Here is a 25,657-nt window from a genome sequence, read left to right as displayed (position 1 = left end):
AATAAGAGAAAATGGATGTTGGGGGACTAACTGTCTCTACTACAGTGAGTTTGGAGGAAAAAGAAACAAAGAGAAAATACACTTCACAAAAATATAAACAATTAATAGGGATAAGAGCTGTATTGGTTCGATTTTCCTGCCCCAAACTTAGCACTTAAAATATTTATTTGCTTACAGTTCAGTGGACTAGCAATTTGGGCTCGGCTCAGCTGGGATGGTTTATTCTGGTCCATGTGTTTGTTGTTGGTCAGGCTCGATCATGTGTCAGGGGGCTGACACGAGCATTACTGGCATGTCTGGTAGTCGGCTGGCTGCTGGCAGAGTCAAAGGAGGCAACTGGCCAGATGCGACTCATCAGCCAGCAGGTAAGCCTAAGTTTGTTGACAAGCCAGTGGCCACAGGGCCCCCAAGAGCAGCAAGGGAGGGTCCTGTGCATGGAACTTTCCAGGCTCTGCTTGTGTCACATATGCTAATGTTTTATTGGCAAAGCAAGTCATGGGGCCAAGTTCGGATTCAAGACATAAAGAACAGATACCAGCTTCATGGGAGTTGCAAAGGTACATCAAAGGGACATGCACATAGGAAAAAAAGAATTTCTGACCTTTTTTGCACACATCTACAGAAGCTAGACTCAAAGTACACATACACACACACACATACACGTATCACACAGAACATTCTGCAAAGCTTTAAAATTGTTCTAAAATTGTTAGCAAAATTTTGTAAAAGGGATAATTAAATATATATTATCTGTAGCATCGTGAAAAGTACAAATCTAAGTATAATGAACCATTTTCACTCTCTAAGAAGTAAAATAAGCTCTTTAATAAGAATATTAGAGAAGCATTATGAAAACAAAAATAACTCAACTTTCTAGGTAATGAGAGTCATACTCCCCAGAAAGAGTATCTTTTGAGCTCAGTGAATAAAACAGCCCTAACAAAACTTAGAGAACACTTCATGTGTCCCCTCATTTAACTTTCTAATTCAATGCCGCAGCCTTTATTGTGTGCCTACTGCATGCTAAGCCCTGTGGTAACTGTGTAAAGACAAAGAATACCAAAATATTATGAGTTTGGACATTTTTTATATCTTTTTTCTTGTTAAATCTTTAATCACATGAGTTTGGTGAAAGTATTCCCATTTTTTTTTGACAGAGAACCAAATGAGAAGGGTAACTTACTGAAACTATCCAAGGATACGGTGGCAGACTCCAGGACGGAATCCAGAGCTGCCTTTGCTGAGGCACATAGAGAGAAGGAGGCCAGCAGGACAGAAGAGGGCTAGATGGGGACATGCCTAATTATAGAAATGTATAGATGCAGAAATGGGATCAGAAAGTACTAGATGGAAGTAGTAAATTTAACCCTATGTGATTAGCATTATAATATGCTTCTAGAAGCCTCCCATCTCACTCAGAATAAAATCCAGAGTCCTTACTATGCTCTAAAAGGGCCTGAAAAACCTAGCTACTCCTCTCACCCCACCTACCATTTCCTTCTCCCTCTGTCTGCTCCCAGCACCCTGCCTCAGTGCTGTTCCCCAACACCACCAAGACCTCTCACTCAGAGCTCGTCACTTCCTGCCCCCTCTGGCTGGACCACTTTTCCTTCCCACGTCTCTGCAAGCCTTCCCTCAAATCTCCGCCTTACTAAGGAGGCCCTTCCTGACGTATTATATGAAACACAGCCTTCCCTCGACTACTCATTCTGCATTTAATGAGTTCTCTTTTTCATTCTTTGTACTTATCACCACCTGACTTCATGTGTATTTATTGTCTGTCTCCCCTACTAAATATAAGTTCTTTAGGATGTGATCTGTTTCTGTTGGCTGTTTTATCCGTAGTACCTAGGAGAGTGTCTGGCATACAGTAAGTGGTCAGTTAACACTTGCTGAATGAATTTTTTATTTACATATATTATGTATTATATGATGTATATACACCTATGCAGATGGATAGATAGACAGATAGATATGCACAGGTGTACATACTCACATATGTCAGTGCGGAATAGCTGCTACACTGTGGTTCTGGGATTCATTAACAGTCTCTTTGCACCAGGGTATCACTGTCACTCTAAAATTGTTAACTTTGTTTCTACCTGGTTCTGATCTCCTTTTGTTATTCTGTTGCAGTATTCACGGATTGGTTTCTGATTTGTATTTTGCAGATTCATGAATTTCACCTTCTTTTGTCAAACCAGGTATAACTAATTAAAGAGAATCCCCATGACCTTCAATTGCTTACAATGCACTCTTTCAAGCGAAGAGAATACCTGCCCTGCGATACATAGGTGCTGTCTACAATAGTTACTTCTTTTGATCCAGACGGTCCCTTTCCTATTTCCTATGACACAAACCCCGGCAATGATGAAAGACCGTGCTCTCCACACCACAGATGCTGCATTACAAAACGCTCCCCCCCCCCCAATTCCTGCTACACAGTATCTATTGCACATATATAATGAAGAGGTTTAAAAGCATCTTTCAATAGTTGGGTTCCTGTCAGTAAAGGAAGACTTTCAGAATAATTACTGCTTGGAAGCGTCTCCCCCAATAAACAAAAGCTATTTGTTGTGTGATTGTTTTCTGCTTCTCAAACGTCCTCTCCCTTAAACACGTGGGAACACAAGCTCCTGGCTTCCTCGCTCACTGAGGGCTTGCCATTTAACCCTCCCATGACTAGAAACACGTGGGCCACTGAGCACAGGAAGATCACCACACAGAGAACGCCGCAGGAGCTGGGAGGGTGGACAGAAAGAACCATAGCAGGGAGAAAAAAGAAATGATGGGCAGGTAGGAGAGTTTATAAGATAGCACCTACCTTCCCAGCTCTCAGTTCTAGCCCTTCTCTTTATCCCAACAAACACTTCAATTTAGACCCTTATAATCTCTTACTAGACTATTCCAATAGCCGTTAAATGTTCTCCCTGACTTCAATTTCCCTCTCCTCTACTTTCTCCTTAACAGAACCATCTGAGACTTTTTCCTAGTTCACAAATGGGATGATATCGCTTCAACGACCACCTTCAGTGCTTCCTAATAACGGTAGCGTCAGCCCCATACTCCTCAGCAAAGCACTAAACCCCTTACTGATCTCATCCCAGGTCACTCTCCCAGCTTCATCTCTCAGTACACACCCTCACTCAGCATCAACACTGCAGCTAAAAAGAGCTACACAGCAGGTACTTTCTGGGTTTTTTTCACTGACTCTATTTTTTTTTCTATTAAGAAACCCTTCCGTTGATAGCCAGCTCAGTCCTCCTGGCCCGGACAATATTGACCTGACGCATGAGACCTTCCTTGGTCCTTTCAGTAGGAATTAATTGCTCCTTCCTCCATGTTCCATCAGGTTCTTCAATTTCTTCTCTACTGAATATATATCATACTCTTCCTTGTTATTTGATATATGCCTTAATCTCCTCCAGTAAATTGCAGGCTCTTTAAAAATGTATTCATCTCCATATCCCTTATGGGGCTTATACCCTGCTAGGCATGATTTCAAATGCTGCAGGTGTGTTAGTCATTTTTTAATCCTCCTAATAACCGTACAAAGTAGATCCTTCTTATCCCCATTTCTCAAATAAGTAGAACTAGGTACAGGCAAGTTAGGTAATTTGCCTACCTTCCCGGAGCTAGCATGTGCGGGAGCTGGTCAAACTGACCCCAGAGCCAACGTACTTCAACACTACACTTTGCATATATTTAAATATATTCAAAGAAAGCGTTTAAATAGTTCCAAAGACTAATAGAAAATGCTATAAAAGAAGGTGATAGGAACATCAGTGAGAAACTCAGACTCAAAAAGCCCAGAGAAGTTAAGCTGCTTACCCGAGTTCACACAGTGAGTAACTGGCAGAGACAAAATGAAATCTGGGTCTCCAGAGGCTGGCCTAGTGTTCTTTAAACCAGATCATGGCTGCCATGTGGTTCCTGTGGAGTGATTGGACAACAAAAAAAAGAGAAGAGAAACATAATTGAGTCTCATGTAATTGTAAAAAGTAATGAGAAACTCAGGCAAAGATGGATCTCAAGATACTACAAGCAAACTCTAATAAACACATCTCTGCAGACGAATGTTCTTAAGCTCTAAAATGCAAAAACCTAAATCCATGGATCCAAGTAAATGCAAAATGCAAAGGGACAGAACCTAAGAAACAATAGCAAACTCTTTCTTAGGTACTTACCATATGTTGGAAGCTGTGTTCACCCTTGATCTAACTTAATCGTCACAACTAACCCATCGTTGTTATTATTAGCCTCATTTTACGGAGGAGGGAACAGTCTCTGAGAAACTGAATGACTTTCCGAAGGTCACAGAGAGGGTAAGAAGTAGCAGTGGGATGCATATTCCAAATGAGTGTAATTTTTCAGAAAATGAAGTGTATTCCTTGAAGTCCTAAAGCCATTTTGGATTTCAATGCTCTCATATGTCATACACACTCTCTTGCCTTCCAAGAGAAAGAATTGGAATATATTTTAATCTTTTACGTGTTTCCCAAAATCATCATCATGTGTGTCCCTACGTCCCAGCAACCTACACAATCATTGTAAAGAGGCAATTATCCTACAATACCTTTTTAAGGCATGTGTGTCTAGTGTCTCACAATAAAGGGTCTTTAAATTTCTTAGTTTTCTTAGTCCCTTTGCCTGCCTTTGTAGTTTTCCCATCCCTTCTCTCACCAAAAAACAGCAGCTGTTATTTCTTGCAGTTATATGCCTTCATACCACCTCTTCCTGCCATGAGATGGGAAACTTTGTTAGAATTTGGTAGAACTTCAGAGCTTTAAAATTTAAATGAAGGGCTGAGATACTAGACCACAAGTAAAGTTCCTGAGCAGCAGGGAAGCAGCCATGCATTTTCCCCTTACTCATCAAACCCCTTTCTTTAGCTGTATCCTGATTATTTAAATGCTAGACAAATTCTGGGGGCTTGGTGGGAGTTGGACGTGACCAGATAATGTTTCTATGATAGACTTAACAGGAAGAATAAAAATGCAACCATTTTAAAGTAAATATAATAAGATATTCTAATAGCATCAGATTGTAAAAATTCAAATGTTTTGATTCTGTATTAAATATTAGAGAGGCGATATGGTAAGAACCTGGACTATAGACCTAGAAATACCTAAGGATACAATCTCCCTCCACTGCTTTCTGACAATTGACTTTGGGCAAGTTACTTAATTTTCTCTGAGCTTCCATTTTTTATTTTCACATCTTAAATTGTGGATGATGATAACACCTATCTCATAAAATATGTAAAGTACCTGATATATAACAGTTAGCTTTAAAATCCCATATAATAGAGTGGAGATCATATTTTTATTACTTGAACTTAAAATACATTTAGCCTTAAAGTTACATTCATGGTCTAGAATTTATCACTCATAATTATATAGCACAAAAGTTAAAGAATTCATGTGGTCATCTTAGAAATTCTAAAGCTAGCAGAGTTTTATCTTCAGAGTGTCTATATCGCTTGAATTTACCAATAATCATTTGAGCCAGAAGGCTTAAGTTCAGTAGTTTCTTACTAAATATCTGTTGGATGAATGGATGGATGGATGGATGGATGGATGGATGGATGGACGGATGAAAAGAAATACCAACACTTGGACACAAAGTTAATATTTAAAGAGAATGGACTATGGATGAATGCATGTGTTTGTGTGTGTGAGTGTGTGCATGTGTGTGTGTGTGTATGTATCCATATCTGCTAAGAAAATTATTCTAACTAGATTAGAAGCATCATTTAATACAAGAAGATTAATTTAGCAATACCTACCTGGACTTGACCTTGAAGTATGAAGGGTCCTCAGAAACATGGAACTGGAAGAAAGAGGAGAAAGAGCAGGTAAAGTAACAATGGAGGTGGGGATAGCACAGAACCTGGTCCAGCTCCGAAGACTGGCCCGGGGAAAGGAGCTGGAGAGTCTAAGACTTAGAATCCAGGGGATACAGCAAACACAGCACAATGCAGGAAACCATTGCTCCTGGGCGGTCAGGTCTTACAGATGGAGTACATAGAAATGGCCAATTCCAAAAGGAGTAGAGCAGAGAATCTCAGAAATGGAAGAAGACAGTAATGGCAGTCCTGGGAGATTGTCCCATTCCCTACAGAGTTGGGGCCTGCAGTCTGTTGTACCAGGATGGTGCCCAGCCCTCAGAGAAAGAGACTGGAAAGACCCAAACAGGCTGGTATTTGGGGCCAGAGAGCCAGAGGAAATGGGCAGAGAGATACATGGCTGCCACTCTTGTGGCTAAGGCAGAAGCTTAAGGGAACAAAGGTGCCAGACCAGGTAAAAGAGAGAGTAGCAAATAATATATAGCTCTAACCATGTGACAACAAAACAGTTGCCATCCCAGGTCTAACTTAAGGAGAAGATTCAAGGAAGCAACGGAGCCCAGCGTCCATGGCTGGGCTGAGTCCTGGATCCCAGGTCCCAGGGTGAGACTCATTTTCAAGTCCTCCTAAATAGTGAAAATGAGGCTATATGTCTGCCTCACTCAAGATTAGCTTTAGAATCAGGAATAGCTAGTGGAGGGGGGGGGGTGGAGAATCAACAGCCCTAGGTACAAAAAACAGGGAAGGCAGAAGCAAGAGAAACAATGCTGATAATATGTTTCTGTTGAGAACACATTTTGAAAAGCTGCTTGAGGGCAGAAACCAAGTCTTCTTTATCTCTTCATATCTTATGCCACAGTGTCGCAAGGTCGGTGGGCACTATAGCTAACCCTCAGCAAAAGCTAAAACTCATCTGTACTCATAGGTACAAATTAAAACCTCCGGGCACCATTTAATTGTAACGAGCACCGCTCACCTTTTCTGTCCTGTGTGTCTGTAAACAAGTGTGTCCTGCCATATCCCCCTTGCTTCTCAAAAATATTTTCACAGCTTCTAACCTCACGTCTATCTGGGCTCTGACTGCTTTTCAGAGGAAAGTGTTAATTACTTCACAGGATTTATCTGTTAATCTTAAACCCTATTTTCAAAGGTATTTTGACTCATATGGACTAGAGCTCTGAGCTTCTGCATAATTTTCTCCCCATAATAGCTCCAAATTGAATTAAACAAACATTTGCTTAGCCACTACCATGGGGATTCGATGAAAGGATACAAAGGAATAGCAAGTACTTGGAGCAAATATGATTATGACAGGGTCCCTGTCCTCAAGAAGCTTTAAAACAGTCAGAGAAGCAAATACAAATAATGAAATATGCTAAAGCTGAATGAAAAACGACAATAACACAGATGCAGAGAATATGGAAGCAGAAGCAATTAATTCCAACTAAAAGTGTAAATATTACTAATTACAGCATCACCTCCCCTGTGCATTTTCTGGACCCTGAAACACACTGCACTACTCTCTTCTCCAAAACTCTGTAGTATTTATTCCAATCTCAGAAGGAACTTTCTTAGACTTTCTACCATCTCAGTTAGATGTCCCCCACTCTCCAAGTAGTCTGAAAATTGATGGAAGACCTTTGTGTCTCTGGTACATGTCCTTGGACACAAAGGACATTTAATCTCCATTTTTTGAATTGAACAAAAACACACGTGCACACACACAAAATAAATGCCTGTTGTTTGAGGAGATAATGATTATTCTTAATACTGTGATTCCAAAATACTCCCCCCAAGCATCCATGATTAACATGTTGAATTAGAGATGGTTCATATACCACTAGCTTCAAAACAACTGCTTCAGCTATTTTTAATAAAGAAAATTACAAAATCATTATTCAATTTTCTGATGTAGCAGCACAAATAATTTAGGAAAATCTAAACAAAACACTACTTTAAGATATATAATGTAAATATCTCTAAAATGAAATTTCATTTACATCTAAGCATAAAAATATTCAATAAAGTTATGAGCAAAAACAAAAACCCACTTTTTGCAGAGGACAATAACTATATTACGAGATTTTTGGTTACTGGTGTAGACCAATATTTAAATTCATTAAAAAGAAAAGGCAACAGTGTAAGTCATGTATATTAATTAAAAATAATTAAAATCTTGAAATCAGGACCAAATCTGGAACACTGAAACCAATAAATGCATAATTTCCAGTAGAGTATTCTCCTCTAAGTCACAGAATACAGATGACTTTTGAGGTAAACATTCCATTATAAACAGACAAATCTTGCTGACCCTTACCATTGTAAACCTCTTTCCCAGGCCACACTTCCCACTGGGAATCCAAGAGCTGGCATTCAGTTCCGACATCCAGAGTTCTTAGATCTCCAATCTTTACAAGTTTTTTCCCCAAAGAGTTTGATAAACAAGGATGGTTGTATAAATTACTTTCCTCTTAATAGACTATGATAGGGCTAGAGGCCCTAATAATCCCATGTTGGAAGAAAAAAGAAAAGAAGGAAGAAAGAAAAGAAAGGAAGTCAATGTGAAAAGAAGGAATTCTGGCAAGAAGGGAGGAAGTGAAGGAAAGAGGGAGGGAGAATGAATTCCATTTTATCCAAAGGATTTAAAATTTTCCTAATGGCTTATAGTAAATTGGGAAAATTTATTCAAGAAAAATTTAATTTTTGGTGGCTCAGTTGGTTAAGTGTCCAGCTCTTGATTTCAGCTCAGGTCATGATCTCAGGGTTGTGAGATCGAGCCCCATTGAGCCCTGCATTGTGCTCTGCACTCAGTGGGGAGTCTGCTTGGCATTCTCTCTCTCCCTCTCCCTCTTCCTTTCCCTTGGCTCTCTCTTTCTCTCAAATAAATATATAAATCTTGAAAGAAAGAAAGAAAGAAAGAAAGAAAGAAAGAAAGAAAGAAAGAAAGAAAAGAAAGATTGATTTAATAAATCTTGATAAGAGCAGCAAGAATCCATGGCATTTGAGCTACAACCTGCTCATTCACTCTACACCCAGCTCAGTGCAACAGAAGTTCAACTCTAGGTAACTATAGCCATGAAGATGGGGCAAGAAGGGAAGAAGGGAGGGAGGGAGCATGATGGTTAATTTCATGTGTCAACTTGACTAGGCCACAAAGTGCCTAGCTATTTGATCAAATATTATGCTGGGTATCCCTGTGTGGGTGTTTTTTGGAGGAGATTAACATTTAAATCAGTAGATTGAGTAAAGCAGATTGCCCTCCCTAATGTGAGTGGTCCTCATCTAATCAGTTGAAAGCTTGAATAGAACAAAAAGGCCAACCCTCCCCCAAGTAAAGAAAGATAAAGTAGTTTATACAGTATAGTGAATCTGAGAGTTACACTTGAATGGTTAAGTAACATTTCAATAATGGGAATACAATTTTCATCTTTGTTAAATTGATACTGAAGTTATCACTTATTTTATGATACCATATCCATCCTTTCTTTGTTACTGATTTTAAGAATTAGACTTGATTTAATTCTGCACCATTTAAATCTTCTAGACTCAAGTACTAAATTAAAACCAAGTTCTGCTTAAAACTTTGGTATCCCATCAAACACCCAATAAGGAGGCCCCAGCAAAAGAGAGAACTCAGGTAAGGTGGACCCTTGGAAATGGGGCATTCGTGTTCTACTCAGTCCTGGAAAGATCCCCATCCTTGCTGCTGCATAGAGTGCAGGGTCTCCTGAGATCAATTTGGAGACCTTTTGGAATACAGAATAAAGAACACTAACCCATGGGATATTAGTCTCCTATTTCAGATAAACACGAAGTAGGGAGGTTGCATAGACCCCTCTGCAAAATTCACACACACAAACACACCTAATGAAAAAGTAAGGATTGGATGCCGTTACATGGAGGGCACAAAATGACCATTTGTTTCAGTTGGGGAAATTGAAAGAACTTATTAAAAGATAATAATAAAACCACCCAGTTACATTAAAAAGATAAATATACATTCATGCACTCCCTTAATCCTTTCTCCCAGATGTAGACAAAGAAATGGGAGGAGGTATGAAAAAGGAGATTCCATATTTTTCCCCACATCGGGTCTTTTAAGTTCCACTTGGATCTGAAAGGAAAGGTACGTGATGGGGGTGGAGAGAAGAAGGAGATGAGATTAAAATCAATTTTGAGGAGAACTCCTACAATAGTAAGGTGAAGATCTCCATGGGTCATCTCCCCAACAAAACCATAACTGGTGAAGTTTATTTTTTAAATAATGTAAAGTCTCTGTAAATTGTCCTAATGGCATATAACAAATGGAAAATTCATTCAAGAAAATCTAATCAATCTTGATAAGAACAGCAAGAATCAGTGGCATTTGAGCCATGACCCACTCTATCACCTCACACTCCAGCTCATTTTAATGGAAGTTGTATCATGAAAAGAGCAACCATAAGAGAGCTAGAATGAGTATACTAATACCAGACAAAATAGACTTTAAAACAAAAATATGGTACTAGAGATAAGGAGAATCACTTTATAATAATAAATGTATCTCTCCATCAGTAAGATAAAGCATTTATGAACATATGTGTACCTAACAAGAGCGTCTCCAAAATACACAAGCAAAAAATGACTGATTGAAGGGAGAAATAGACAATTCAATCTTCAATACCGTACTTTCATTAGTGGATACAACAACCAGGCAGAAGATCAACAAATATATAGAAAAATTCATGACACTATAAATCAACTAGACCTAACAACAATAGAACATTCTACCCAATAAAAGCACAATATACATTCTTCTCAAGCACACATGGATCATTCACAAGTACAGATGCTAGGTCTGTATGTTAGGTCATTAAAAAAAAAACTCAATAAAAATTAAAAGATCGAAAGGATACAAAGACTATTCTCAAACCACAATGGGATGAAGTTAGAACTCAATAACAGAAAAAAATTTTGAGAAATTCACAAATATGTGGAAATTAAGTAAGACCCTTCTAAGTTACCCATAGGTCAAAGAAGAAATTGCAAGCAAAATTATAAAATACTTTGAGGAGATGAAAACAAAACAAAAAAGAATATAGCAAAATTTATAGGATACAATTAAAGCAGTACTTGGGAAAAAATGTTTACTAAAGCAGTATCTGGAAGGAAATTATAATAAATGTCTATCCTTTAAAAAAAAAAAAGAAAGATCTCAAATCAATAACCCAACCTTCTACCTAAGGACACTGAAAAAAAGAAAAGAAAACTAAACCTGAAGTAAGTAGAAGAAAGGAAATAATAAAGATTGGAAACAAAATAAAATAAATAAATAGAGAATATAGAGAAATAGAGAAAATAAATAGAGAATAGAAAAACAGTAGTGAAAACTGACAAAACCAAAAGTTGATTATTTGAAAAGATAACAAAATTGACAATCATTTAACCACACTGATCAAGAAAAAGAAGACTCGAATTACTTGACTCATAAATGAAACACAAAGCATTACTACCAACCTTATGTAAATTTAAAGGATTAGAAAGGAATACTATGAACAACTGTATACAATAAATTAGATAACTTAGATGAAATAAACAAAATCCTAGAGAGACACAATCTAAAAAACCTGAAAACAGGGGCACCTGATTGGCTCAGTCGCTAAGCGGCCGCCTTCGGCTTAGGGCGTGGTCCCAGTGTTATGGGATCGAGTCCCTCATCAGGCTCCTCCACTGGGAGCCTGCTTCTTCCTCTCCCACTCCCCCTGCTTGTGTTCCCTCTCTCGCTGGCTGTCTCTCTCTCTCTGTCAAATAAATAAAAATCTTTAAAAACTAAAAAAAATAAAAAACCTGAAAACAGATTCCCCAGTATGATCACTCTTCCATGATATACTACCTGTATGACCTTGGGCAAGTGGCTAACCTCTCCGAGCCTACCTCTCCACCTGGAAGGTGTGACTAATGCACCACCCACCAAGTTCTTATCCAGAGTTCCTGAGATGATATATATCATATCTCCCGCACCTTCCCAGCCTACAACAAGTATTCAATAGCTGCTAATTCTGATCGTCCTTTCTCCCTTCTTCATTCCCTCTCTACCTTTCCTGGTTCAATTTGGATCAAATATAAATAGACTCATAAATAGAATATTTCCATTCTTTGGTTGTTGTTGTTTTCATGAGTGAAATGAGGGAAGTTGGTCAAGTTTTCTTTTTTCTTTTTTTAATTACCAAGCTTAAAGGACTACAAAGTAACAGTTGTGACCAATAGATCACCATTTTTTCTAAGATTTTATTTATTTGTCGGAGAGAGAGAGCACAAGCAAGGGGAGCAGCAGGCAGAGGCAGAAGCAGGCTCCCCACTCAGCAAGGAGCCTGATGTGGGACTCAATCCCAGGACCCTGGGATCATGACTAAGCCAAAGATAGACACTTAACTGACTGAGTCAGCCAGGCATCCCAATAGATCACCATTTTTATACCAATTGTGAGTAATGAGTTTTGTCCTCCTAGAACACTGAGAAGTCCATCAAGAAGAAGTACTATAGGCCTTGAACTCCCCATCTGCAAAATGGAAATAGTTATATTTAACCTACCTGCCAAACAGTATTTTCATAAGAATCAGATGAGTTAGAAAATGTGAAATATTTAGAAAAAAATGTAAAGATATTATACTAACAATCTTCTTTGACCTATCTATATTCTTCACTCAGTGAGATACTGAATTTAAAACAATTAAGAAGTTCACACATCCCTCCCACGTTCCACTCACACCTCCTCTAACTCAAGCCAAAAAAATTATCATTCATTCTTAAATTGAATGAGGATTTTGTTTACTCTTCAGGAGAGTATTGCTGTGTTAGAGCAAGAGTAATAACTCATACACATTCCACCATTAGCATTTCTAAAATCTTCAAAGTTAGAACTAGGGAATTTACTGCAGCTTTAGGCAATGCCGAAGGTGCCCCACAGCAATAATTGATGCTCTGAAAGCACACACGGAGAAAAAAAACCATCTGAATTCTTTCAAGTTGTTTCTCTTCAAATTTATGAAATATTGATAGAAAAATATAAATAGGTATTAATGCTGTTTTAGTAAAGATTCAGTCTGGTGGAGACAGAGCATAATTTATTTCCAGCCTGCAGGATTAACACTGGAGTTGCCACTGATTCTGCATTAATAGTTAGAAATGTGTTTTATTGGTCTCTGTGCTCCAGATTTCTCAGGCAGGAAATGAGCCCTGAGCTTCCAAAGCACGTCTGTGGAGGACACTGCTTAAAGACCTCAACTTCTATAGATCTGTCTTGCTCACAAAATCATAGGCCAGAGACTCCATCCTGTGCTCTTTCCACTATTTTCCATTTGGTTGTGAGTCTTAGAAAACCCAATTGTCTGGGCATATACAGGAAATCTGAGGGTAATTGCTTATGTGGATTCATTAGGTGAAGGACATTAGGGCCACGGTCACTAATTCTCTTGGTCTTACTTCATGATCATGCCGTAGCTGCTAGAGCTCCAGACATCACATCTTTATTCCAGGCAAGATAACGGAAGATAGGGTGTAGAATAAAAGCAGATGGTACTATATATTGTATCAAGAAAGCAAAGACATTCTCTGAAATCTCAAGCAATATTTCCTACTTATGCTTCATTGGCCAGAACAGCATTACATGGCCACCCATAGTTTCAGGGTTGTCTAAAAATGTAAGTGTTTACCTTTGCAACTTCTATGGGAGGAGGCAAGGGGAAATGAGTTTGAAATGCGTAGTAAGGAAGCTAACGCAGCATCTATCTTACAAGCTCTAAATTAATATTTGATAGATGAATGAGATCATCAGAACGGATTCTTACCTCACTGGTAACTGGTAGAGAGTCAGAATTTTGTGACTTCTAGAAGTATTTTTGTCAGATCAAAATCAGGGTTCCCCACATGAAACTATAACTGGGAAAGGATTCTAATATAGATAATATCCTGACACAAAAATTAGACAAATGGATGAATAGATAAGAAAGAGAGGCAGAGACAGACAGAGATGGATGATGGGTGTACAGATATATAATAAAGAACAGATATATTCTTTACTAAACAAAATAAAACCTTTTTTGTTATCCAGCTCAGGCTCCCTAAACCACCCACCCTCTCCCACCCACCCTGCCCCACCAAACATACACAGACACACCAAATATACATTGCATTGAAAGTATACGGGAAACAAAAGTGTGGGAACATTAAAGAGAGCCAGCACACCCCAGACCTTGTGCACGTGTCTCTTTGGGGATGGGGTACAAAATAGACATGGGGAAGATGATTAGGAACTGTATCTATTTGCCTCTCTGCTCCAGAATGTGGGAGATAATTCGCATCCAAAGAAGAGATGAGCTTCGGGACTGGCGCTGGCCTGAGTACAGCAGATGGCTCTGCTCAGCACGAATGGGCCTCATCCAATCTGTTGAAGGCCCAAACAGAACAAGAAGGCAGGAGAAGTTTAGACAGCCTCTCTTGGCCCGACTATATGAGCTGGTCCACAGATCTCCTGCCCGCGACACTCTTGATTCTCAGGCCTTCAGACTTGGCCTGGAATCCACTCTATCAGCTCTCTAGCACCCAAGCTCCAAACTATACCCCTGCCTTTCCTGGGCCTCCAGCTTGTAGATGGCAGACGGCGGGCCACCATTACCACATGATCCAATCCTTGTAATAAATAGAGATACAGATACACATTCAGATATGTGGAGATATAGACATAGATCTCCTACTGGTTCTATTTCCTGACTAATACACTGTACATGCATGATGCTTGAGATGAATAACAGCTCTGGCAGAGTAATAAGGAATTAGGCCCAAATTATGCAAAAGCATCTCAGGTCTTCCAATTGGTGGTCTCCATTCTCAACAGGAGACAATCATCACCACCACATCATTAAATCTCTCACAAGGGAGTTAGGAGAATTCTAGAAGCTCTGCTCACCCAATAGCCTCTAAGCTGGAAGCCGTCACATGCACTGTGTTGACAACTCTGCCAGGTGTACTAGCTCAAAAAGATGAGTCAGAGTGCGGGCCAATTTCAGGACAGGGGCGGTGCCTGTCTTTCTGCCTGAAGCAGCTCTAGCTCTGAGTCCACGCCTGCTGGATCTGGCAGGAGCGGACACCGCTTCTGTGAGACGTCATAAATGTTTGCTTCCCGCTTCTGTCTCTTTAGCGGGGACCTTGCTCATTCCTCAGGAGGCTGTAGACCACTCCTGGGAGGCCAGACACAAATCTGGGACTACACAGAGTTCTCTTTCTTTCTCTTTCTCTCTTTTTCTCTCTTTCCCTTCTTTTCTTCCCTCCTTCCCTTCTTTCTCCTTTCAATTTTAGGTTTGTATTGAGAATCCATACCAGTTTTCTGTGAACTGGCCCTGATCTGAGGCCTAAACTATGGGAAATTCTGATCCAAGCAAACAAGAAAATCTCTGACCAATCAAAATAAGCAAAGCCATATCTAGCCTTTATAAAGTAATCAAAATATGGACTACTTTTGCCAGCAAAATAAATCTCAGTGGGTTAGAATATTGAAATACCTATTCAATCGCCTCAGATAAGGCTCTCCTCCTTTGTGACATGGAACTCACTGCTGTCAGAACTTTGGTCAAAAACAAGTCAGCAAGGTCTCAGAATAGAAGGGTAAATAATGTTAGTTATATCATAAAGGCAGCAGTGACTGGGGATACATCTTCAAGCCTCGATCTGTATGACTGCATTTGAAAGAATATGTGTGTATATGATCTATTTAAGTTTAGCTCTCTTTTTATCGTCCAAAATTTCACCATTAAAAATGCAGTCATTTCATATATGTTGCCCAGTCCCCTCATTTAACAGATAACTATTTCTGAAAGAATTAACATATTAAGTGTCTAAGGAAGCATGAGTAGGCTAAAAGTGAGCTAGAAACTGGAGGTGGAATGCAACAAAGACCATCCCCAAGGGTTTACCCTAGGGTGTTTTTTAATTAGGCTTCAATTTTTGCAAATGAAAAGTAATTAAAATAGAAATCTAGTAAAGGCTTCCATCAAATATTAGAAAAATGAAAAAAAAAAAGAGCATTCACAATGATATTTGATTAGCATTTTCATTACCAAGTTTCTTTATCCTCGTCTACAAATGTCAGCATATAAACTGGGCCTCTTTGGTTTTGCTTTCTTTCATAGCTTCATGTTTTAAGCCCAGAAAATCTGGCCATTAGAAATTTATTTTTAAATGGATTAAGTGCTCTCCCAGGAGCGATCTTTAAACTTTTCCATCTATATTTTGATAAAACTTCACATGAAGTCAATAACAAATTAGAACATAAATATTTAAGCAGCTCAAAGATAAAATGAGAGCTTCTCGCTTTCTCTCTTTTTTATGTTGCTGGTAATGTGCCAAGCAGAGGGGAATTAAGGGTCTTGGGGAATATGTTGAAAGTCTTTGCTTGGGCAAACAAGAAAAACCAAGCAAAAGGTCACTAATCCGAGAGAGGCTGGTGTCACCTTGGAGTTGATCTCATTCACTTCAGGAATCCCTAATATTCTCAAACAGCTACCTAGAAGTCTTTAGTGCAGGAAGAAGTACACTACTAATTTTTCTGTGGAGCTTCAGCCCTTAATGAAGTGTGTGTGTGTGTGTGTGTGTGTGTGTGTGTGTATTTTAATGCAGGAAAAAGTGCACTAATAATTTTTCCATGGGGCTTTTGGCTTTAATGAAGCCTTGCTATTAAAACTCCGCTATTTTTTTTTAATGTACAGGAAATTCTATTTATTTTCAAAGGACACCTAAAGAAGAAAAGCGTTCTTCACTTCAAAAGCAAAGCAGATGAAATAAGGAGCAGAAGGAGTATCCCCCATCAAAAGAAACAAAGAATCAGTGAAATGAATGTATGCTAATATATGCAAAGACGATTTCAGGAAGTGATGAACTTAAACAGATAACCCCCCCCCAATACACTACTCATTTGCTAAAAATCGCTCTGAAAATACTGTTTACTGGGATCACCTGTGCATGGAGATTGTCTATCAAGGAATGAATCTTATCTGTTCTGTGTGCCGAGATAAGATCTCCTGCCAGGGAGGATTTTTCTCAAGCTTTCACGGTAATTGTAGATATTTGATTGCGAATCAGAATGTTTGTTCTACCTAATGAACAGAAGCACTGGATTAGTCATAGCTGGTATTAAAAGTTGTTTTTGTTTACAGCGTGGTTGAGACTTTAATATTCTCTGAGCACTCAAAGAACATTCTCAAATGTCATATTTGCAGCACATGCAAATAGTTCCCACTTTGAGTGAGCTGGAAACTAACAAATTAAGTCTCTGCCTGCCTTTGACTAACAAGAGAGCATCTCCACACTGTGCTCTGACTAATAGGCAAGAGTGGGGAACAGTCCTGGAGGCAGTGGTTTGTTCTGATTCACTTCCATTTCATTAAGTCCCGGAGAAGGCATTCGGTGTCAGATCATGTCATTAAGGGTGTACTTTCAGAGGTAACCACGATGTTTTCATCGAGCCAAAGGATAATATCACAAGGGATACTTGTGGGGTGTCCAGGCAATCTCTCCAACCCATTTTCATGGGAAAGCAGAATGACTAGAATGCATGTGTTCATTCATTCATTCATTCATTCATTCATTCGACAAATACTGACTGAGCAAGCGCCAGGCCCTGACCTTGATGTTGCAGATATAACAATCAGCAAGACAAACACATTGCCAGACCGCCTCCCCCGACACATGAGCTGACATTGTCCAGCTCTATGAAACTTGAGCAAAAACGAACATAAAGGCCACAGTAAGAACTGTGTTAATGATTAGCGAAGTAGGGAGTCAGTGTCTGCCTCACAGAAACCAGAATGTTAGCGCTGAGAGAAAAAAAGTAGGACATCTTTGTTACCAAGAGTGATGAAATAGGATCAAAAAGGTTAAAGATCTCACATGGCTATTTTAGTGGTGAAGTCAAGACTAGAAATGAGACTTTCCACTCTTCCTCTGTGGTTTTTACACCACCCGTGGGGCCTCCTTCTCCCGCCCCCCCGCCCCCCACTGTCCATATTTACTTCAGAGAAAGAGAAAGTCTAATTTTTGAATGATGGCTACATAGATTGCATCACGATTTAGTTAATGATAAAAGCAAGACTGCAATACTTCCATGCTTTAAATAACGAATTAGGCTTATCACTGATGATATCTTTAATTATGGCGAGGCAGAACTGGAGATGGTCTAATGGGAAATACAGATGACTTGTTAAAATTATTAACAGAGTTAATGTGCTTACATTTGTTTATGTGTACCAGAATCAGCTCAGATATTTGACTGCAATGACAATATGTGTAAAGATCAATTAAAAGTCATAGAGATGAGATATTGGATTTCCAGCCCTTAATAGGATTTCATCTGCACTTGCTATATTATGTTACACAATTATAATTGAGCTTCCATCAAACCACAGAATCTGTCACCTCACCAATTTGTTTTCCAAGCCCTAATGAAACTTATTTCCTGTTGAGAACGCTTTTAAAAGCAGAACCCTGAGGAAGAAAGGTGGTGCGGGGGTGATAGGCTCCTACTTACTTAGCAAACCCAGGTAAAAAAAAAAAAACAAAAACAAAACGTGGACACAAGTAGAGTGAATCTGACAGCATTAGGAAGGTCCTGAGCAGCCATTTGTTCACCTTATAGAGCACGCAGTGCCCTGGAAAGGAACTGGGAACAACACAGATAACTCCCGCTCACCTGGAGCCCTGACATCAGATTGACTCCCTGCATCGTTCTTTTTAGGTAGTCAAGCTAGAGGCAGAGTCGACGCAGTATTTTCCTCTGGATCTCCCTTAATTTTTTTCCCCCAAATTGAAATCATGTGTTGAATTATAAAACAAACTTCTCTGGAAAAGAACTTGGTGAGGTAGCTTTCACTTGATAAAATGTGAATTCTCTTTCCAATTTTGTTTAGAGAAGCAAAGACAATATCTAGAGGCCATAGTGTAATAAAGCTGTAAGATGGCAAATGTCTGGCATGACAGAACAACGATACTCTTTGGAGAGACTCTCGGCTCCTACAGTAATAATCTTGTGCTCCTCACCCTGGCTTGTGATGGTACAGCCGCAAATGAGAGATGGACGGCTTCCTGGCAGTGGAGGGGAGTGCAATTCCTTAGAATTACTTATTTACAGACTGTAATAAGAAACACTAGACGTCACGCGACGTGGCCCTCACTAGGAACCCCCTGCCTGGCAGATGTGTGACAGATCCGCTTGACCATATCCGGGAGCGAGGAGTTCACCTCTGAAACAATTGCCTGACAACTGCCAGGGAGCTCTTCCTCGCTGATATCTGCCTCCTTGAAATTGTCATCCCAGCCCCGGAAGCACCGCAGCTCAGCCCAGGAAGGACTTGCTCTGCACCCACGGGTGACTGACCGATGCATCAGACAGCTGGAGCTTCAGCGCCCCCCCACCCCAACTCCTCTTCCTCACCCCTGGGTTCGCAGTGGGGAATCTCTGGGCTGAGAAATACTCGCAGTTCACAGGTCTATGAAGCGATGGGTAAGTTCACAGAACAGCTGTCTGGAGCTTGTCTTGTCATGCCAACATAATATTTTAATAGATGCCCTCTTAGCTGATCACTTTTACAGGAGACAATAAATTTAATCAAAACATTCTTAAAGCAATTTGATACTAAATATTTGAGAATACCTCACATGTCTCCTCTTCAGTCTACGTCTCCCAACTGAACATGCTCAATTCTTCAAAAGATTTTATTCTCGGTTCTCTAGGAGAGAGTTTCCTGGGGGAACCTAGTTACCCCTCATATACACCTAGTGGTCAAGTCCTGCTGATTGTACCTCCTAGATATCTCCTTACCCCCTAGTCCCTCCCCTGGCTACCTCCTCCCCCAGCAGCCTCCTCACGTGTCTCTCTCCCTCTCTCTCTCTCTCTGCCTCCCTCCCTCCTTGCTCCCCTCCTGCTGGGGCTTTAGAACACAGCCAGTGACGCTTCCGAAATATTACTCTCACCATGCTGCAGCCTGCTGGAAACCCTCAACAGCTCCCCATGGCTCTAAGCATGAGGTTCAAACCCTTTGGTTTCTCTAACATAAACTCTTCACAATCTGATTTCTTCTTGATTTCTCTCTTCTCATCTCTCTCCAATCTGCCCCCCTGGAAACATTAGCCCCAGGCATAGAAAACTTCTTTCAGTGTCAACAACAAGCTACACTCAATCTCACCTGCAGGCCTTTGCTCTTGCATTTTCTGTGCCCGAAACACCCTCTGCTAGGTCTTTACCAACAAGCCCATCACCTGGCCAATGCATGCTTCCAGTCTTGGCTTCACTGGCACTTCCTCAAGGACATCTTCTCTGATGCTTAGGATGCCCAGCCATCCACTCCCACAGCTCTTCGCAATTCCCCAGGCCTCGTGTTCATCTCACAACTTATTATGTTGCTTTTCTTCCTCACTGAAACATTAGTTCTCTCTGAGGGCAAAGCTCATACCGTCTCGTTTACTGTTGAACTCTCAGAGCTTAGTGTGGTGCCTGGAAAATAGCACATGCCTCATAAATGTTTTTGAAGGAAGAAGGGAGAAAAGGAAGGGAGGAGAGGAGGGGGAAATGGCACATGCCATTTAAAATACATCATCCAGAGCTAAGCTCCATATTCTAGAGGGGACCTGCCAAGGCAAGTGAGAAAGGGAGGCCAGGCAGTTCTCTCTGTGGGTCTGACGGTGCCATTCACAGAAGACACAAGGTCCTAAGGAAGCTTTGGTTATTCATTTGACTAATACTTATTAGGCATTATATTATAAAAAATATTTCATATCATAAATACAGTTTATAATTGTGATTTAGAGCCCATTTCAGGACCAGAATGTCTAGTTCTAATCAGAGTTCCAGTACTTCCTATGTGACATTCAGCATGTTACCGAACCTTCCTGGGCCTCGCTTTTCTCATCTGTAAAATGGCAATAACAACAAGGCTTCCCAGTATCTGTGATGACTACACTGATGCACATATGTCAAGCTCACACTCGGAGTCACGCCTGGCCCATAAGTGCTCTACAGGAGCGTGTTTGGAATGCTAGAGGTCACCTCACCCAGTGCTGAGCTGGTAAGAGTCTCAACAAACAATACGTGTTTTCTTTCGAGAAGCAGTATCACCACCCTAGAACAGCAAATACAGCACCTGGTATATGGTCTGCTCTCCGTAAAGTCTGTCTACCATTATTATTTTATTTATGTGTTATGTTTACATATTTCTTTCTATTTGCATATACTTATAATTTATATTATAAATTTAACGTTATTTTATATTATATTTATATATTTACTTATTAAATATAAAACATAAATTGAACCATGATTACTGTCTCACTTATGCCTCAGAACAATTGTCTATGACAGAATCAGCAAGAATTCATCTTTCTCATTTTATGAATGAAGAAACCTAGACTCAAGCTTGAGTGGCCCAAGGCTGTAGCACCAATAATTGGTTCCAGATTTCCTGCTCTGCTCCTTCCACTTGAAGTCATGACACCCCCAAGACCCAGGACTCAGGTGGGTGCGAAAACCTCTCTCTGAATTCTCACAACCACCCGGAGAGATGGCGGGGCGAGCACCATTTCACAGGTGCGGCAATTAAGGCAGAGCCGCTCATGACCTTGCCCGAGGCTTGCCCGCGGGCCAACTGCGGAGCTCGATCTCTCAGTCCTGAAGGCACTGGCCGCCCCCAGCTCGGGCCCAGCATCCCTTTCATAGGAACACAGGTTGCTCCCCAACTCAGAGGCTCCTGTTCAGGTCCAGAGTGCAATTCAGGAGCCCAATTTCACAGAGCCCCTCGGCAGCCTTCAGCCAGTGATTAGGAATCGTGGAGCACAGGTTTCTGTGGTGGGCCTGCTCCCGTGGAGCCTCGAGTGTCCGAAGGACAGAGGACAGGGGGCAAGGGCGACTCTGAAGACACACTCTGTCTTCCTCACCATTTTGCCCACAGCGGACTCTGGCCACTTCCTATACATTTATTGAACTACAATTCTTTAAAGTTGGCTTGTTGGCAAGAATTCAAGTGCGATCTATTGAATTCCTCAGAGCTCAACCCCCCTGATGTGTGCTGTTTATTTAGGTTCACCTTATCCTTCTCTCTCTTTTAATTTTTAGCCGAAGCGTTGTCAGAAAAGAAACATAACTGATAATACTGAGGGTTCTAGTTGTCTTAAAATGTTCCCTCAAGGCCTGGATATAGGTATGCGCTCAGTGGCTGCTGAAAATATGGTACTATGCCCAATTTGTGGAGTGTGGGGGGTAAATCCCGGTCACTGTGTTTCTATGGTGAACTTAAAATGCTGGAGTGGTATGGAATACACTGTCATGGAAATTGCTCTCTGGCCTCCGATGACTTGGATGGAATCAGGACGAAGACTGTGAGATTTAATAACAGCATGGTTACAACTGTAGTTTAAACCCATAAACCACAAATGCATGTCCGACCGGAAATAAAAAGGATCTGAGCGTTACATCCTCCTAAGCGGATTCTTCCATAGAGTAATGTTGGAGAAGAGTCTAGCCCCGAGTGCTTAACTTTGCAATTCAAAAGAGTTGTGACTTAGCTTCCCTTATATAACATGGGCAGCTTTTCATTATGTTTATTTGATGCAGTGTTATTGAGGCAATATTTCATATGAATAATTCATTTCTACTCCAACTTTATCTAACAAAGTCAAAAGCAGAATCCTAAATTTCAGAACAGATCAAAGAGTTCCTTAAATAAATTGGAAATGCCTTGAGTTGCCTGCCTTCTGAATCTCCCTGTCTTGTCTATGCATTAAGCAAGCACTTACTATGGGCGGTTGGATACTGAAGTTATTAAATGTTCACAGATCTCCCTGCATTTTCTCCAGCGAGGATGAATTTTAGTGCCCCAGTTTTGCACTGTTTCCTCTTGTTCTTATCCAGAAATTGAGTTCTATGAGAGCGAATTACATTCAAGTAATTTTTTTACATATTTTTAACTTTGGTTGTGTTTGCCTGACTTTCCGGGGCCACCTCGGCCCTGATTGCCTTCTGTTCCGCTGGGCAGTCTGATGAACACAGCGGGCAGGCTGTGGTGAATAAAATAGAGCAATTACATTTGGATGCTCAAGACCGCCAGCTGCCTGGGGAGGACTCACCACAGCCTCCCCATTGTGGTTATCCTCCTTTCAGATCTTACCAAGTCATGCAAGAAAGTCGCCTTTCAAAATGATTGACATCCAAAGAATTGCCCTGGCTTTATCCAGCCACGGGAGCTGCAAACAAGAGTGGAGCAGTCAGAAAGAAAAATTAAACGTGCAAGAAAAAAAAAGTATTCAAAATCACTGAATCATACCTAAGCACACTTAAAAAAAAAAAAGTGTTAGGTCAATAGGAGAAAAATAAAAATAACTGAAAGATCTCTTAAAACCATCAAAAAAGGCTCGCTTCATAGACTATGTTCGAAAGGGCTTCAGAAGCAGTAATTTAGCCATCTTACTACCTCCAAAAGACTGGAGCAGGTGGGCATTTGGGGAAGAGTGTGGGAGAGACAAAGGAATACAACCAACACAGGAGTCAGAAGAATCTTCAAATCCTAGCTCAGCCCCTTCCTGTTCATGGGCCTTAGGCAACTTGTTATACATTTCCAGATCTCTGTGATAAAGAAATAATGCTACCTCTTTATGAGATGTTGCTGGAAAACTTTAAAGACATTTATGTTTGTAAAGTGTCTGATACAAAGTAGGAAGTGGTAACTCCCATTAAGAATTTACTCTTCAGATTTATAAAAGATATTCTCCCCGGACTGTTAGCTGATCAGTACTACATGTTGAAGATGAAGGGAAATATCTGCTCCGGACATGGTCCTTTGGTCAGGTGATCTCTGGAGTAGACCTTGATTAGGCACTCACCCCCGCCTCCTATCGGCGGAGCCTGCTTCCATGATGGAGGCTTCAAATGCCTTCTCCCCGTTTCCCATCATCCTTTGGGGCCAAGCCTCCCTGAAAATGGCGGGGCCCTTCTTGGAAGGAGCTTTCACTCTGATAAAAGACAAAGAACATGAGAAAACCCCTTTTTCACTCTCTAACCCTTCTGCATGTAAGAATATCCTTCAAGCTGCTGCAGGCATCTTAAATCTTGAGGAAACTGCTAAAACAAGATTCTGGTCTTGCTCACTAGCATTACAGAGCTACTGAACTAAGCCAGAATGACCTAGCACCATGCTCCTTGTCATGTGAGATAGTGAAGTGCTTTTAGCATTTAAGCTCCTCTCATTATTTATAACTGAACGATACAGCTCTTGTTTTCTTGTCTTCCCCCAGGGCACAGAGAGACTCTCCATTTTGTCCTTGAGCAGTTGAGCAGGAATATGGAAGTGTTATTCAACATAGGTTCATCGTTATGAATAACACTAATCAATTTTCAGAGAGGGTGAGTAACTCACCCAATGTCACACAGCCAAGAACAGCAACAAAAAATTGAACCCAGGTGTGCCTGCTTCAAAGGCCAGTCTTTTCCGAACACTACTGTTGCTACACATGTTTGTTAGCCATTCCAATAAGAAATATTTTAAGTAGGCAAAGTTCCTTTTTCTTTTCTCTCTCTCCTTTCAGTTTATATTCTGAGCTGCATAATCTCGCAACTCCCAAACTTTGATGTCCCTAAGCAAACGCAAACTCATGTTCTGAAACTTCCCTTTTTCCTCCTTCCTATCAAAATTTGCCTGTTCTGGGTTCCATTCTCTCGGGAGGCCAATATGCTTTATAAGGTTAAAGCTAGATTATCAGTTAAGCAATCTTCTTTTCATAGGAACCTGGGTTGGCGAATGCCTTCAATGGATGTTTTCAATGCTCTAGTAGATCCAAAGCTTATCCTTTCATGTCGCAGGGTCAGAGAGCTTCCTCATGCACAATAAAAGTTATTGGGGGGAGGGAGGCGTGAGGGGGTGCATGCCTGGGTGGCTCAATAGGTTAAGTGTCCAACTCTTGATATCAGCTCAGGTCATGATCTCAGGGTCATGGGATCAAGCCCTGAGGCGGGCTCCATGCTGGGTGTGGAGCCTGCTTAACGTTCTCTGTCTCTCTCTCCCTCTCCCTCTCCCCCTCCCCCTCCTTCCCCTGCTCTCTCTCTCTCTCTCAAAACAACAGCAGCAACAACGACAAAGTTAACTGGGGTATGGAGCATGATTAGAATTCATTTATTCCTTACACAAGTATTTATTAAGCACCTTACTTACCATGTGAACAGTATTCCAGGTGCTAGGGATATATTACTAAACAAAACAAACAAATTCCCTCCCTTTATGAAATTTAAATTCTAGTTGGGGAGAGGTCATTAAAAAATATGTACTATTTAAGTGGTGAAAAATGCTATAAAGAAAAATAAAAAAAAATAAAGTAGACTAACAAGGAGATTGGTGGGGTAGACTTTCAATGAGTGATCAGGACATGCTACATAAAGGAAAGGATGTGAATGTTAACAGTATGACAATATAGAGGTTGTAAAATGGGAGAGAAAAGATGGAGGAAACCATAAGAAAGCTATTACCTCATCCTACAAAATGGAAAATCAAGAAATACTGCTAAAACTTGATTGAACAAAGAAGAGGAAATTAACTATGTTATTGAAAGTTACAGAGATGATCAGTAGAAACACTAAAAGTCCTGGAGGAGAAAAGGTGGGAGAAGGAACAGTGCAAGTGAGCTAATTCCTCATTTTTTATTTCCAGGAGTCAATAGAAACCGCTTAATTGGGGAAATAGGTTTTATCTCACATGCTAACTTTCACTGATCAGTGGGCTGCCTGGGGCTCTCCTGAGTAGAACT

At 40.5% G+C, this 25,657-nt stretch overlaps 1 long non-coding RNA gene across 1 annotated transcript in view; it reads right to left on the bottom strand.

The window, feature by feature from the left end:
* LOC148108644 (uncharacterized) overlaps window positions 1–25,657 on the bottom strand; it is a 436,992-nt gene that overhangs the window by 20,386 nt on the left and 390,949 nt on the right. Inside the window, exons 6-7 of the long non-coding RNA XR_015727120.1 lie at window positions 5,789–5,832; window positions 3,832–3,933 (exon numbers count right to left, since the gene is read on the bottom strand). This is a non-coding gene — a long non-coding RNA (uncharacterized LOC148108644). The remainder of the gene's footprint in view (window positions 1–3,831; window positions 3,934–5,788; window positions 5,833–25,657) is intronic.

This window comes from Ursus americanus, chromosome 17 (genome assembly GCF_024610735.1).
Source record: "Ursus americanus isolate L20-20 chromosome 17, mUrsAme1.1.p, whole genome shotgun sequence".
In the NCBI taxonomy this organism is placed as follows: domain Eukaryota; kingdom Metazoa; phylum Chordata; class Mammalia; order Carnivora; family Ursidae; genus Ursus; species Ursus americanus.
This window is presented reverse-complemented; position numbering and strand designations above follow the sequence as displayed.